Consider the following 15,090-nt stretch of genomic DNA (forward strand, 5'->3'; position numbering starts at 1 on the left):
TGGCGCTCTCAGTGTAGCGACGCACGCGCTCTCCCTGGGGATAGCAGCCCGAATTTCACACAGAGAAATCTGCTGTGACGAAAAAGAGAAATACAATACAATACAATACAATACATGGCAGACATAAAACATTGATTCCAGCACGTTATCACAGAAGATCAACACACCCATCCTCAACATCAAGCACCCTGATATCACAACTTGTTGCTTTGCTTTCTGGCACAAATCAAAACTGTCAGTGTCGATCATAATTCATTGCTGTCATTTGTGTGGCTTTCAGTAGTCTCGCGGAGAGAAGGTTAACTCTCTCCATACGAGCGGCGAAAGAGACAACGTTAACAGCGTTTCACCCCAATTACCATCATCAAAATATTGCAAGCGGAAGGCTCTTATACTGAAGTGGTGAATGTTGACAAAGAATACCACAATTCTGACGACGGAAGCTAAATGTTGGGTCATTCAGACACCCACTGGACATCCGAGGGGTCTGTGTAGAGGAGAAGAGAGGACTGGCCGTACTGAGTGAGTTAATGTTTCAAACAACAAAAACAAAACAACAACAACAACAAATATGCATGTGCAATATCCAGCTGCCATTTGTGGCATTTCAGTCCATGCAACATTGCATAGGTTAGCGAGTGTCATCTTCTGTGTCTTTTTTTTTCGTTGAAACCTCCCCCCTCCCCCCGCCGCCCCCCCCCACCCACCCCCACCCCCCTTCTCTCTCTCTCTCTCTCTCTCTCTCTCTCTCTCTCTCTACTATTTTATATGTTGAATTATGCTTCCTTTGGCAATGAGCATCCCCCACCCCCCGCCTGTTATTCAGTGTTATGTGTATTTGTATTAGACTTACTGTTTTATATTCACATTAGTATGGGTTTTTTTTTTAAACATACACAATGTATGCTTATGTGTGTGTGTGCGTGTGCGTGTGCGTGAGAGAGAGAGAGAGAGAGAGAGAGAGTAGGTGTGTGTTCTGTTTTTTATGACGATTATTAATACCATGCTTGTGCCTCTCTCTCTCTCTCTCTCTCTCTCTCTCTCTCTCTGTCTCCAAGTTAACTCGAGATCAATAAGTAGACATGACACTTGGCAAAAAAGAAAAAAAAAGAAAAGCATTGTTGATTCGTTGACTGACATTGTTTTCAAGAGACTGTGATGTCCTTGAAGGTATGCGCTAACAGAGGCATTTGTTTTTTTTTTATTTGTTCTTTTTGTATTTTTTTAAACGTTTATCAGCCACACTGTAGATATATATCAACATAGGCATGTGTGTGTGTGTGTGTGCGTGCGTGCGTGCGTGTGTGTGTGTGTGTGTGTGTGTGTGTGTGTGTGTGTGTGTGTGACAGAGATACAGAGAGAGAGAGAGATAGAGGCACAGGCAAAAATAAAAGAAAGACAAAAGGCTGACATTGCACAAACATTGCAACACACACACACACACACACACACACACACACACGCACACACACACACACAGACACACACACACGCACACACACACACACACACACACAACACACACACACACGCACACACACACACACAGACACACACACACGCACACACACACACGCACGCACGCACGCACGCACGCACTTCTGAAGACCTGCAACTAGCTGCTGTCACCAGACACAAGACATCGATTCCAGCACTATAACGTGAATCGACTTCAGACACTCTCGCAAAGCACACTAACGATGCACCGCCATCCATGGGTTTGTTTGGGGTTGTTGTTTTTTCCTCATGGCCACATTTTTTTTTTTATTACGTTAAAAAACAACAACAAAAAACCCCAAACAAATAACAGGAAAAAAAAAAACCACCGCCAAGCTCAAGGTTGAGCTACAACAACAACTACTACTACCACTACTGCGACTACTACTACTACTACTAATACTACTACTACTGCTATTCAGGCAGTCCCACCCGTTCGCTACAAGTTTAACCCTTTCACCGCCAGTCAATTTAGAGTACAAAATTCCCTTGTTGTATAAACACAGAAAAGACAGTGGCTAAGAATAGCTGGGGATTCCCCCCTGCGATGTCTAGAAAATATGGCCTATCCTACCACCGAACATGAATTAAGAGCAGTAGGTTCATGGATAACAGGCCAATGAATGGTCGGTCACCTTTCAGTGACTGACATGGGTCTTCTACCACGCCTGTGCATAAATGCGAGCTTGGCGGTGAAAGGGTTAATGAAGAAGACGAGGAAGGAGGGAAAGGGTGGATGCTGAGCATGATGAGGTACGATACCGAGCAAAGACAGGCATTAAATTAAGAAAGAAAAAAAAATATATATCTATATATACGTCTCTACATGCATTTGTATGTCTCTTGCGTTTAGTCTCAGAAACGAAGACTTTGTTGTCTCGCCACCAACCCCCCCCCCCCTCCTCCTCCTACTCCCCCCTCCTCTACCCCCACTTCCCTGTCCAACTGATTTATTTGTATGCAGCCTATACCTGTAGACCATCCGGTTCCAGGTGATGTGCTGTGCTGGTGGAAGTCGTTTCCCCCCTCAGCCCCTCAACCCCCCCCCCCCCCATCCTCCCGCCACCTCCTCCCCCCTCAGCCCCTCCCCTCCTCAGTCAAATCGATCTCACGGACTAGACAGACTCCACCAGCAGCAAAGACTTAGCATAAAAAATTATCATTGATTTTTTTTCTTTTTCTTTTCTCTTTGCGTGTGTGTGTGTGTGTGTGTGTGTGTGTGTGTGTGTGTGTGTGTGTGTGTGTGTGTGTATGTGTGTGTGTGTGTGTGTTGTGGAAGGGGAAGGCCGGCAGAATATCTGTGTCACATACAGGCAGGCCTAGCAGGGAGACAGAACTGTGGGTCTGTGCACTGGCACTGACTATCGGCGCTAGGACTGTACGTGTTCTAGTCCTTGTGGGAGTTTGGGGTTGGATGGATACAGAAGCGGAGAGGGAAGATGAGGAGGAGAAGAAGAAGGAGGAGGGGGAGGAAAAGGAGAAGAAGAAGAACATCAACAACGAGGGGAGAGATAGCAGAAAATAACATACAGGAAAAGTATAATAATTAAAATCATGAAAAGTAGTGTTTGTTGAGAAAGAAACAACAACAAAAAACGTGTCAGCATACTGTCAGTATGGTTTAACCATATAATCAAGAACACTCTTACTGAAATTAAACAACGGCTAAACTAATACAAAATCACCACCAACAACAACACCTACACTAAGAATATCACAACCCACTAAACAACAACTTAACTAATACTTTCAAACACCACCACCAACAACAAAACCTACACCAGTAATATCACAACCACTAAACAACAACTTAACTAATACTTTCAAACAACACACCAACACCTATGTGTATGATAGTCAGTCGTGTCCGACTATGACCATCAGGACAGCTAAAGAGGCAACTGCTGTCCCAGCTATCTGAGCTACTAGAATTTGTTTATAGTGGAGAGTGTCTTGCCCAAGTTACATCCCCACTCTCTCATCTAAGAAGGTTTGGGGGCAGTCGGCGTTGGTGTGGTTCCCAAAGGCCAACTAGTCCTTCAAGGCTGCAGCCCACTAAGAGCCAGTGCATCTTGCCTCCTAGTTTGAGAGTCATAGTTCCTTCACAAAAGACTAAGCTGTAAATGATTTCCCATTGCCTTGGAGAAACCATTGATAATACGGCTCTCACCTTGCTATTGGCCCAGCTGTAAACCTGTGTGAATCTGGATCTGTGATATAATCTCATAATATTACACCTGTATTGATAATGTAAACACCCCGGGCAGAGCGACCCCTTCACAAATAATGCCACCACTACCACCACCACCCGAACCAACACTTATAAAAACAAAACCAAGGCAAGTCACACACGTCAGGACCACAGCAACAACACTGATATGTCACTATGATAGCATAGCGTGCAAGGCAAAAGTTCAGCTCTCGTCATTCAGCTCTTGTGTTTTTTTCCCCCATTGATCTCTCTCTCTCTCTCTCTCTCTCTCTCTCTCTCTCTCTCTCTCTTCCTCATCATCTAAAAACCCTTTGATATATTATAGTATACGTCAAAGCACAACGTAATTACTGCTTAGGCCTTGTGTGTGTGTTGTTGTTATTGTAGTTGTTATTGGCTCCCCCCCCCTTCCCCGCCCCCCTCCTTCTCCTCCTCCTCGTCCCAAAACCAAACCCTTCAACATTTCACCATCGACAGTCCGTCCGTCTCTTTTCGTGTTCCTCTCTCTCTCTCTCTCTCTCTGTGACTCCAACACAGCGTCGTCAGGTAGGCAGACCGCCGCTGACCGAACCAAACCCAGCCGACCATTCCCAGCAGATCACACGGCCGCCAAGCGTTGCTACGTACAGACAGGAGGACTAGTTTCAGCCCGGACCCACCGATACCTTCAGTCTGTAAAACGGCGGAAAGTGAACACACACAGCTCGCGGGCAGGGGGGAGAGGAAAAAGACTGCAAAGGTGTGTTGTTGTGTGTGGCGGCGGCGGTGGTGGTGGTCATTTTTTTTTTCTCTCTCTCTCTCTCTGAGTGAGTGTGTTAGTGTGGAGTGGAGTACTTCTGTTCAAGACTGTACTGGAACGGGAGAAGAAAAAAAAAGAAAATTGAAAAAAAAAAAAAAAAAAAAAAAAAAAAAGGGAACAGGAAGCAAAGAGACGAAGACAGGAGAGAGAAAAACACAAACGGTTAGTGCTTTTTTTTAAATCTTATTTATCTGTTTTTATAGAAAAGTGGAGCATGGTTTGGGCGGGGGTTGGTTGGTTTGTTTTGTACCGTCCCCTTGAACGCAGGCCCAGTTTGGGCTTAGGGATTGGTTTAGCTTCTCTCTTCTCTGTCGGCCAACAGAGGGCGGCCGGCTTTTCTACAGGTAAGTGGGGCATTGGCTTGTTGGTTGGTCGTTGTCATTTCGTCTTCTTTAAAACAGAATGAAAAAAAAAGATCAATACAATCAATTAATAAACAGATAACATGCGAAGTATGAGGGGAGAAATCAGTTGACCACAACCATTGGAAGCAGTTGTTTCTGTTCCGATCTCTGTCCATGTCAGTAAAAGGTGTTTGTTTCATCATCAAAGCTTTTCATGACAACAGTGGTCTGTTTCTGTTCGAGAAAACGTTTCCTAAAACCTCTGTCTTGAGGATTCAGTATTAATGACTGATTCTGAGTGTTAATGGATATTTGTGAGCTACGCCTGTCAGCATCAACGTTTGTTTGTTTGGGTTTTTGTTGTTGTTGTTGTTGTTGATGACGAAACGGTGTTGTTAAAACAATTCATGATACAGCATGTTTTTCGGAACAAGGATATGGAACTTCTTTGCGGAAAGATTGTGAAACAAAGCAGTGGTGCCAGAATGCTTTTTGTTTATTTTCTCACATTAGATTCCGTCCTGTTAACGGGAGGCACATTTTTTGGAGGGATCTGATACCAACTTTCAGGTTTTGTTGTTGTTGTTACTGCTGTTGTTGTTGCTTTAGTGGCTTTCAAGACATCAGTGATTATTTATCTTCTCTTTTTTCATTTCTTTTTTTTTTCTTTCTTTCTTTCTTTCTTTCTTTCTTTCTTTTTTCAAACGTGGATGAGAGTAACTTTCTGAAAGCAGTCTTGTTTTATAATCTTTCGCGGGCCATGCAACAGCGATTAAAGAAATGTCTTACTGGACACGACAAAGTCGTCGGCCGTCATCTGTGAACTTTCTGTATCGTCAGAAGTCCCTGTGGAATATGAACACCTCCAAAAACCTGTATTTTGGATAAGTATTGGTTGTTGTTTTTTTCAGAAACACCCTTCAGCCGTAATCACTTGCGCGTCCCATCATGTAAGGCGAGCGGCGGTGAGCCTCAAAACACAGGTAGTAATAGGACAGCAGCCGAAAACCCAAGAGCGTGTCTTCACTTGTACAGCAACAGTCACAACCAACTATTATGTGTCGCCTCCGTGGAAGGCCGTCGTGTCGGATTAAGCTGACCGGTTAGAAGATCTGCGGGAGTCGAGAGTTCCATTCCATTCCATTTCATAGCGTAGGACATTTCCGTTGTAGTAATAATGGTAGTGATACATGTATGCGTATCAGCTTTTGTGGTTGTGATGGTGGTGCGGATTTGTACGGAAACAGCAACCACAATAGCTCAACAACAGTAGTTTAGTGTGGAAGCAATAGCAACAAAAACTCGTATCTATTTATAGTTATATTTGTATTAGTTGTGTTTATATATAAGATATAAACTGCCCATGGCTATTCCTTGCATCTTTTTTTTTTTTTTTTTATACTATAATAATTTTGTTTATATATATATATATATATTTGTTGTTGTTGTTGTTGGTTTCAATGCGTGAGCGTGCGTTGCATCTTTTTGCGTGACTCTTTCTGTCTGCGTTGGAGAAGCTAAAGTGTGTCTCTGTTTATTTGAATATGGATTTGGTTCGCCTATCTTTCTCTCAGTCTGAACTCTTGATTGAACTTCATGAAGCAGACAACATTTTTATGTCTCCAGGCTGTTCTTTCGTGTTCTAGTTTCTCACACACGAGTCCACAAGTGGAAGTGTCCAAAACTGAAGCCAAGTCTCTGAGTGATGATTTATTATTGATAAGAACAATTGTGTGTTGAAGAAAGAGAACAAAAAAAAAAAAAAACACGTGGTGTTTGCGCGCTGCAAACTCGGAGGGGGGGGGGGGGTTGTTGTTGTTGTTTTTTTTTTTGGGGGGGGGGGGTTGTTTGTTGTTTTTTTATAAAGTTGGTGTGCATTCTTGTGTTGATAATATGAAGAAGCAGTATGCAGAGTGGGGAAAAAATCCCTTTCCTCTTAAACTTCATACCCCACCTTCTCACTCTCCACTCGTTCTCTCTGCGTGCATATGTGTGTATATATATATAGAGAGAGAGACAGACAGAGACAGAGATAGATAGATATTCAATTCTTATCATTCACCTTTTATCCGTTACTTTTTACCGTCTCTCTTTCCTTGCTTTACCCACACAGACCAGCTTTTGTGTGTGTGTGTGTGTGTGTGTGTGTGTGTGTGTGTGTGTGTGTGTGCATAATTCAGAAGGTACCCAAAGGATGCAAGCAGGATTTTCGTTTCGAACAACATGATATTGGAGGAAAACAATTGCAGGTTCTAACCAAGCAAATCTTCTGTCATTACAAAAATTACTTTGCAAAGCTGTGTGAAGAGGGATAGAGTAAATGAGATAAAAAATTAATGACCTAGATAAAACATTAATGGTAATGAGTCGATATAAACCAATCGAATACAACTACTGGTGACACATTTGAATTTTGTCTGATACTGAGGGTCAGTTTGTACTTGTATTTGTATTTCTTTTTATCACAACAGATTTCTCTGTGTGAAATTCGGGCTGCTCTCCCCAGGGAGAGCGCATCGCTACACTACAGCGTCACCTAATTTTTTTGTATTTTTTCCTGCGTGCAGTTTTATTTGTTTTTCCTATAGAAGTGGATTTTTCTACAGAATTTTTCCAGGAACAACCCTTTTGTTGCCGTGGGTTCTTTTACGTGCGCTAAGTGCATGCTGCATACGGGACCTCGGTTTATCGTCTCATCCTAATGACTAGCGTCCAGACCACCACTCAAAGTCTAGTGGAGGGAGAGAAAATATCGGCGGCTGAACCGTGATTCGAACCAGCGCCGCGCTCAGATTCTCTCGCTTCCTAGGCGGACGCGTTACCTCTAGGCCATCACTCCACATGTATGCCGGATGTAAACTTCTGCAGTTTCGTCCCAAGTGGACTCGCCAGATTTCTCTGCAAAAAAAAATGTGATGAGCAGTTATCATCCTCTGTGGTGAGTGATCCAGAGACAGAAGTCATAGTTTAGCGGAACAGGGAGGAGATCAGAAGCCACTGACTTGCTAGCGCTGTCCAATGAATGACGATGAAAAGAATAAGAAGAAATCAAGACTATAATATTAACAAGAGAGGCAAGGCCTTCAAGACTCACTTGTGATATACTTTTTAAAAAATCCAAGCTTTTTATGTATTGAGTATAATTTCAAAATGTAATGTTTAAGATGAGAAAGATCAGTTTAAAGTAAGTTAAGTCCCCTAGCATTAATTACAGAGTAATTTCCCTTTTTTACTATCTGCACCAAAACGTTTGCAAAATAAATAAAACTTCCATGCTGAGCAAAAGAAGTTCCTGTTTGAACAGAAAATGATAATAATGACTGCTCTTGTTGTTGGGTCAGAATATCAGATCAAAGTGCCAAGTTTAGAGAATACAAAAAAATATAAATATAACAGTAAATGTGGTTTGCATATAATTAGGCTTCATTTTTTTTTTTTTTTTTTTTTTTTTGTGCCCATCCCAGAGGTGCAATATTGTTTTAAACAAGATGACTGGAAAGAACTGAATTTTTCCTATTTTTATGCCTAATTTGGTGTCAAGTGACAAAGTATTTGCAGAGAAAATGTCAATGTTAAAGTTTACCACAGACACACAGACACACGGACACACACACACACACACACACACACACACACACACACACACACACACACACACACACAACCGAACACCGGGTTAAAACATAGACTCACTTTGTTTACACAGAGTGAGTCAAAAATTAGGGCGACGAAACCCACAATGTAGGCTCAGTATATACAGGGCTGCAAGGGATACTGGGAAGCCGGACAGGCAATACCATACCGTTACTGGACCCTGCCTGCTGGTGCTGGACCCAACAGCCCCTCGCGAGCAGCCCATCGCCAAGTTCTCCGGCCCTTGTTATACAAAGTTGGGTAGTTTCAGTTTCAGTTTCAGTAGCTCAAGGAGGCGTCACTGCGTTCGGACAAATCCATATACGCTACACCACATCTGCCAAACAGATGCCTGACCAGCAGCGTAACCCAACGCGCTTAGTCAGGCCTTAAGAAGAAAAAAAAGAGAGAGAGAGTATTGCAAATACCCATATATATATGTGTAAGCCATTGCACAATAGTTCAGAAATTCTAATTTTATGTCGTTACACTTTGAAAAATGTTCAGTTTCATCACCACCACCACCACCCACCCCATCCCCAATTTTTCAATTATACGCTGTGTGGGGAAAAAAGAGAAAGAAATAACAGTCACTAATGGGTTTTTTTTCTTTTGCACTTTACGTTTGGGAATCTAGAAAGGATGCAAGTTATGTCATCACATCCGGTGCGTGGTACACATACCGATGGATCTCAATGTTCAGAGAGACACACACACACACGATTCTGGTGGTGTTTTTTTTTTGTTTTTTTGTTGTCGTTGTATAGTCCAAAGTGGTGACAAGTAACTTACTATGTCAGTATGTGGTGTTATCTGTGTGTCTGTCTGTATGTGTGTGTGTGTGTGTGTGCGCGCGTGTCTGTGTGTGTGTGTATGTGTGTGTGTGTGTGTGCGCGCGCGCGCGCAGTTCACCGTCGTTCTGGTAACCGGGGTATGCAGCGAAAACGGCACGTGTTGAGAAATGAATCTGTGTTATGTTGCAAACTTGAGCTTCAATGTGGTGGTGACCTAGAATGTGAGTAGAAGATTTAAAATGTCTTTTAAAACGCAAATGATACGCAGCCTTACTGCCAAGGGAGAAGGAAAATGATGCGGATGGATCTGTAAACCAACGTGTGATGCAGCACTAACTTGAAGTTGTGTACCTTGTGAATGAAGAGTTACCACTATTTACTATTTGTTAATCATTTCATCTCCTGGCCTCATTATTTGTTAATTTCCAGTTGAAAAACCACCGAAGCAACCGTGTGTTTGTTCTGTATTGTCCATGTGTTCAGGATTAAAGAGGCTATGCCAGTCTTGAATAAAAGCTAATTTGTGTTTGCACATTTCTTCTGTCTTTGCTGCTGTGTGCACATGTCAGATGATCGGTATAAGGACAGGCCCGGCGCTTCCTTTTTTTTTTTGAGGAAGTGTCTGGGTTTGTTCCAATGTACCTTTTATTTCCCTGTGTGCTAGCTGAATCGGTAGCGTAAGCAGCACTGACTTGGAAGTTGTGTACCTTGTGAATGGAGAGTTACCACTCTTTACTATTTTGTTAATCATTTCATCTCCTGGCCTCATTATTTGTTAATTTACAACGTGTGATACACTTCGAAGTTGTTTCTTTTTTTTTCTTTCCTCGCTTGTTAAACCATTGAAGAAGGCATGTCTTCAGAGAACTAGCCTTGTTCGTTTGCTGGTGTTTTCTTGTGGTGGTGGTGGTGGTGGTGGTTTTTAATGCTATTCTCTTTCCTTCTTCCTTCTTAGCCGCCCAACCTCTCTTACTGCCCCCAAAGACCGACTTTGACGCGCGTGTGTGTATTCATGAGTGTTTGTTTGTCATTGTCTGTCTGACTGTTATCTGTGTTTTGTGTGTGTGTGTGTGTATGTGTGTGTGTGTGTGTGTGTGTGTGTGTGCGCGCGCGCCTCTGTGTGCGTGTTAATGTTCACGATCGTTTGTGTGTGCGTGCGTGTAACACTGCTTTGGACAATACAGCCAGCCCACGCTTTGAAAGGCCGCCTAATCGTGTGTGGGTGTTGCATTATAGACGTGATGGGAGGAAATGGCTAGGATGGAAAGATACGATTTCTCCCACGCGCACGGGAATTCGTAGATCGGTACCAAACACAGTCTATTGCGCTGCTGTCTGTCGGTCCTGCATACACACAGACACACACGTGGTACTCAAGGGAGCCAAGGTATGTACGACACACTCACACACACACACACACACACACACACATGCACGAACGAATGCACGCACATGATACACTCACGCACGCACATACACCCACATACCCCTACACACAGGCACGACGCACACACACACACATACACACACAATAATAATGATAATTAATAATTGATTATTATATTTATATAGCGCTGAATCTTGTGCAGAGACAAATCAAAGCGCTTTCGCACCTGTCATTCAAACGCATGCATAACTCTAAAACTGGAGAGAGAAAAAAAGGAAAAAAACTGAAGACAAGGAAGAGGCAGGGAAGGGAGGCTATTTGGGGAAGAGGTGGGTTTTTAGGGCCAGATTTGAAAGAGCCGAGTGCGTAGACCTGACGAAGTGAAAGAGGAAGTTCATTCCAGTTACAAGGTCCAGAGACAGAGAAAGAACGGCGGCTTACAGTCGAGTGTTTGAATCTGGGTATGCGAAAACAGAGTGGATCCGAAACACACACACACACACACACACACACACACACACACACACACACACACACACACGTCAAACCGGTTGACTGTGTTCAGTGAGCCCCGTGACTTTTCAGCTTTTTTCATGTGACTTTTTCACTGGGCATGTGATCCGAAAACAACACCAAACTGTGAACTCTTCAAGATGATTTGATGTGCCCTAGAAACGCGCGCGCGCGCGCGCGCGTGTGTGTGTGTGTTTGTGTGTATGTGTGTGTGTGTGTTTGTGTGTGTGTGTGTGTGATTCTGTGTGTGTGTGTGTGTGTGTGTGTGTGTGTGTGTGTGATTCTGTATGTGTGTGTGTGTGTGTGTGTGTGATTGTTTGCTTGTTTCTTTTGTGGGTTTTTTTTTTGTTTTGTTTGTGTGTGTGTGAGAGAGAGAGAGAGAGAGAGAGAGAGAGAGAGAGAGAGAGAGAGAGACTCTGAGTGTGTGTTTGTGTATGTGATTGTGTGTGTGACTGTGTGCGACTGTGTGTGTGTGTGTGTGTGTGTGTGACTCTGAGTGTGTGCGTGTGTGTGTGTGTGTGTCTGTGTCACTGTGGGTGGGTGTGTGTCTCTGAGGGAGTGAGTGTGTGTGTGTGTGTGTGTGTGTGTGTGTGTGTGATTGTTTGCTTGTTTCTTTGGTGGGTTTTTTGTGTGTTTTGTTCGTGTGTGTGTGTGTGAGAGAGAGAGAGAGAGAGAGAGAGACTCTGAGTGTGTGATTGTGTGTGGGTGGGTGTGTCTCTGAGGGAGTGTGTGTGTGTGTGTGTGTGTGTGTGTGTAACTGTGGGTGGGTGTGTGTGTCTCTGAGGGAGTGAGTGTGTGTGTGTGTGTGTGTGTGTGATTGTTTGCTTGTTTCTTTTGTGGGTTTTTTTTTGGTTTTGTTTGTGTGTGTGTGTGAGAGAGAGAGAGACTCTGAGTGTGTGTGTTTGTGTGTGTGATTCTGTGTGTGTGAGTCTGTGTGCGACTGTGTGTGGGTGGGTGTGTCTCTGAGGGAGTGTGTGTGTGTGTGTGTGTGTGTGTGTGTGACTCTGAGTGTGTGTGTGTGTGTGTGTGTGTGTGTGTGTGAGTCTGTGTGACTGTGGGTGGGTGTGTGTGTCTCTGAGGGAGTGAGTGTGTGTGTGTGTGTGTGTGTGTGTGTGTGTGTGTGTGTGTGATTCTGTGTGTGTGTGTGTGTGGCTGTATGTGGGCGTGTGTGTGTCTCTGAGGAAGTGTGTGTGTGTGTGTGTGTGTGTGTGTGTGTGTGTGTGTACAGTGTGTGTGTGTGTGTGTACAGTATGTGTGTGTGTGTGTGTGTGTGTGTGTGTGTGTGTGTGTGTGTGTGTGTGTTGACGGGTGGATGGGTGAGGAAGGAAGATCTCTCTCTGGACATAATATCGTGAGAAGTGCGCGCGTGAATGTGCTCATGAGCCTTCGCATATTCCGCACACACATGTTACAACGTGTTTCTGAACACCAGAATAGAAAGACAGTATATGCATGCATATATATATATATATATATATATATATATATATGTGTGTGTGTGTGTGTGTGTGTGTGTGTGTGTGTGTGTGTGTGTGTGTGAAAATATAAGCAGTAAAAATTTTGAAGTAACAAATCCAATGGCAAATCAAATCATACAGTACAGCAACAACAGCCAAATTCTGCAGTAGTTGATAATATCCTAAAAGAATCCAATCACACTGGTGGGGACGGGGATGGGGGGGTGAGGCGTTGAGGGGTGGGGTGGGGGGGGGGACTCTTTATCTTGTTGCCGGTGACACCCAACGCTGATGACACCCCCACCCCCACCCCCAATCCCCAACAAACCTGACGTTATCTCTCAAAGCAAACAATCACACAGCGACTTTACTTTGCATATCACTCGCTCTACACAACACAAACCCAGAAGAACGAGAGCTAAGGTGATTGTTAATATCAATGTGTGAAAAATGTCCATGAGATTTCTTCTTATTATTATTATTCTTTACTTCTTCTTCTTTTTTTTTCTTTCTTCTTCTTTTTCTTTCTTTTTTTTTTTCCTTTCTTTCTTTTTTTTCTGCAATATTTTCTGTCGGTGGATAACTATGTATATAGACAGACCCACATATGACAAGGGAACATGAGAATGCAATGATTTGTTGCTGTGACTGTGTTTGGTTTAGATTAGGCAGTGGGTGGGGGGGGGGGGGGGGGGGGGGGCGATTGTTGGGTTGTTTGGGGCTGTTTTGAGGGTTGTTGTTTTTTTTTTTTTTTTTATCTGTGTGAAGCTGTTAACACCTGTTTAAAGTGTGGGTGTGTGGTGGAAATGTCTGCGCTGTGCTAGTTGTATAGGGGTGCCTACGAAGTTCAGTTGGTTGAGCGGCCAAAATCGCCCCCAAGTACGAAGCGGTGTATGTGTGTGTGTGTGTGTGTGTGTGTGTCCAGGTTTGGGGAAAATGTGTACTTAGTTGTTGTTGTTGTTGTTGTTGTTGTCAGGGTTAGCTCACAGGTTGTTAGGTTCGATTCTCAGTAAAGCACACATCTGTGCACTCACTCAAACAGTCACTGATAATTCATTCTTCTGTTACATAGCTGAGGACACAGTATACACTTATACACTTTATATATATATATATATATGTGTGTGTGTGTGTGTGTGTGTGTGTGTGTGTGTACTGATCAGAAATGATTATTAATTCACACACGTCAACTAAAAATCTTCACACAACATGGAATTTTAAAAGCAGAAAACATCCACATTATAATCCCAATCCCGGGATAATCTACCTTCTCACCTGGCCAGGTTTCCATTCACACACTCACAACACAGTTCTGTCTCAATAGGCTCGCTTCTATCATTGTATTACTCTTTTTTATTCTGTCACAACAGATTTCTCTGTGTGAAATTCGGTCTGCTTTCCCCAGGGAGAGCGCGTCGCCACATTGACAGCGCCACCCTTTTTTTTTTGTTGTTTTGTTTTTTTGTTTTTTTTGGGGGGGGGGTTTTTTTTTGTTTTTTTGCCTGCAGTTTTATGTATTTTCCTATCGAAGTGGATTTTTCTACAGAATTTTGCCAGGGACAACCCTTTTGTTGCCGTGGGTTCTTTTACGTGCGCTAAATGCATGCTGCACACGGGATCTCGGTTTATCGTCTCATCCGAATGACTAGCATCCAGACCACCACTCAATGTCTAGTGGAGGGGGAGAAAATACTGGCGACTGCCAGTGTATAGTGTGACAAATTAACGACTGCTATTAAGGTGATCAGTATTGGCCTGGCGGCGTGGCATACTTGTAATGTTCCCTTTGATATGTTCGGCGATTTGGAATTTGGAATTTTGCAATGCGTAAGTGAATGTGCTATTTTGACCTCCACCCCCATATTTCTACTTGTTTCACTTATTTTTATTTTATTTATTTATTTATTTATTTATTTTTGCATTTTATTTCAGTTCGTGTACTTTTGTTTCTAAACTGCAGCCAGTTCATTGACAGTTAGCCAGTCTAGAGCACGGTTATAAGTTTTTCTTTGTTGTGCTTTTGACTCATACACAATAATACATTCTGCGCATTGCCGGTGTGTGCGTTTAGCGGATTTTGTAGGGAACATGTTTGATAAGGATCACAGCGTATTAACACATATCAGCACTTTGCCATTTCTCTACCCACCCACCCACCCATCCATCCACCCACCCCTTCCTCCCTTCTCTCCCCTCTCCTTCCCCTCCCTCCCTCCCTCCCTCCCACCCTGTAGTGTACGTAGCCAGGACGGCAAGTCCCACCCGAAAGTTTAATGCTTCTGCTAGCTGCTTCTGCTGGCTGGCGGTGCTGTGTACAGCTGTGCTTTGCCTCCCTCTTCAATCGATATTCTCCTCCCGCCCACCCCCCACCCCCACCACCACCACCACCACCACCAATACTCTGTCCACCCCCACCCCCTGCCCCCCACCCCCAGCCCCCACCCCTCCACTTCC

General features: G+C 43.6%; 1 protein-coding gene across 3 annotated transcripts in view; it reads left to right on the forward strand.

Annotated features, from left to right (window-relative positions):
* LOC143292053 (UDP-glucuronosyltransferase 2A3-like) overlaps window positions 1-15,090 on the forward strand; it is an 87,304-nt gene that overhangs the window by 38,446 nt on the left and 33,768 nt on the right. Inside the window, exon 1 of one of the 3 annotated variants that reach the window (XM_076602226.1) lies at window positions 4,253-4,670. The exons of 1 other annotated variant lie outside the window; for it this stretch is intronic. The gene's annotated coding sequence lies outside the window, so the exon portion shown is untranslated. Of the gene's footprint in view, window positions 1-4,252; window positions 4,671-15,090 lie in introns of those variants that run through there. One more of the 3 variants, XM_076602229.1, reaches the window with a different exon arrangement.

Source organism: Babylonia areolata, chromosome 18 (genome assembly GCF_041734735.1).
Source record: "Babylonia areolata isolate BAREFJ2019XMU chromosome 18, ASM4173473v1, whole genome shotgun sequence".
NCBI lineage: Eukaryota > Metazoa > Mollusca > Gastropoda > Neogastropoda > Buccinidae > Babylonia > Babylonia areolata.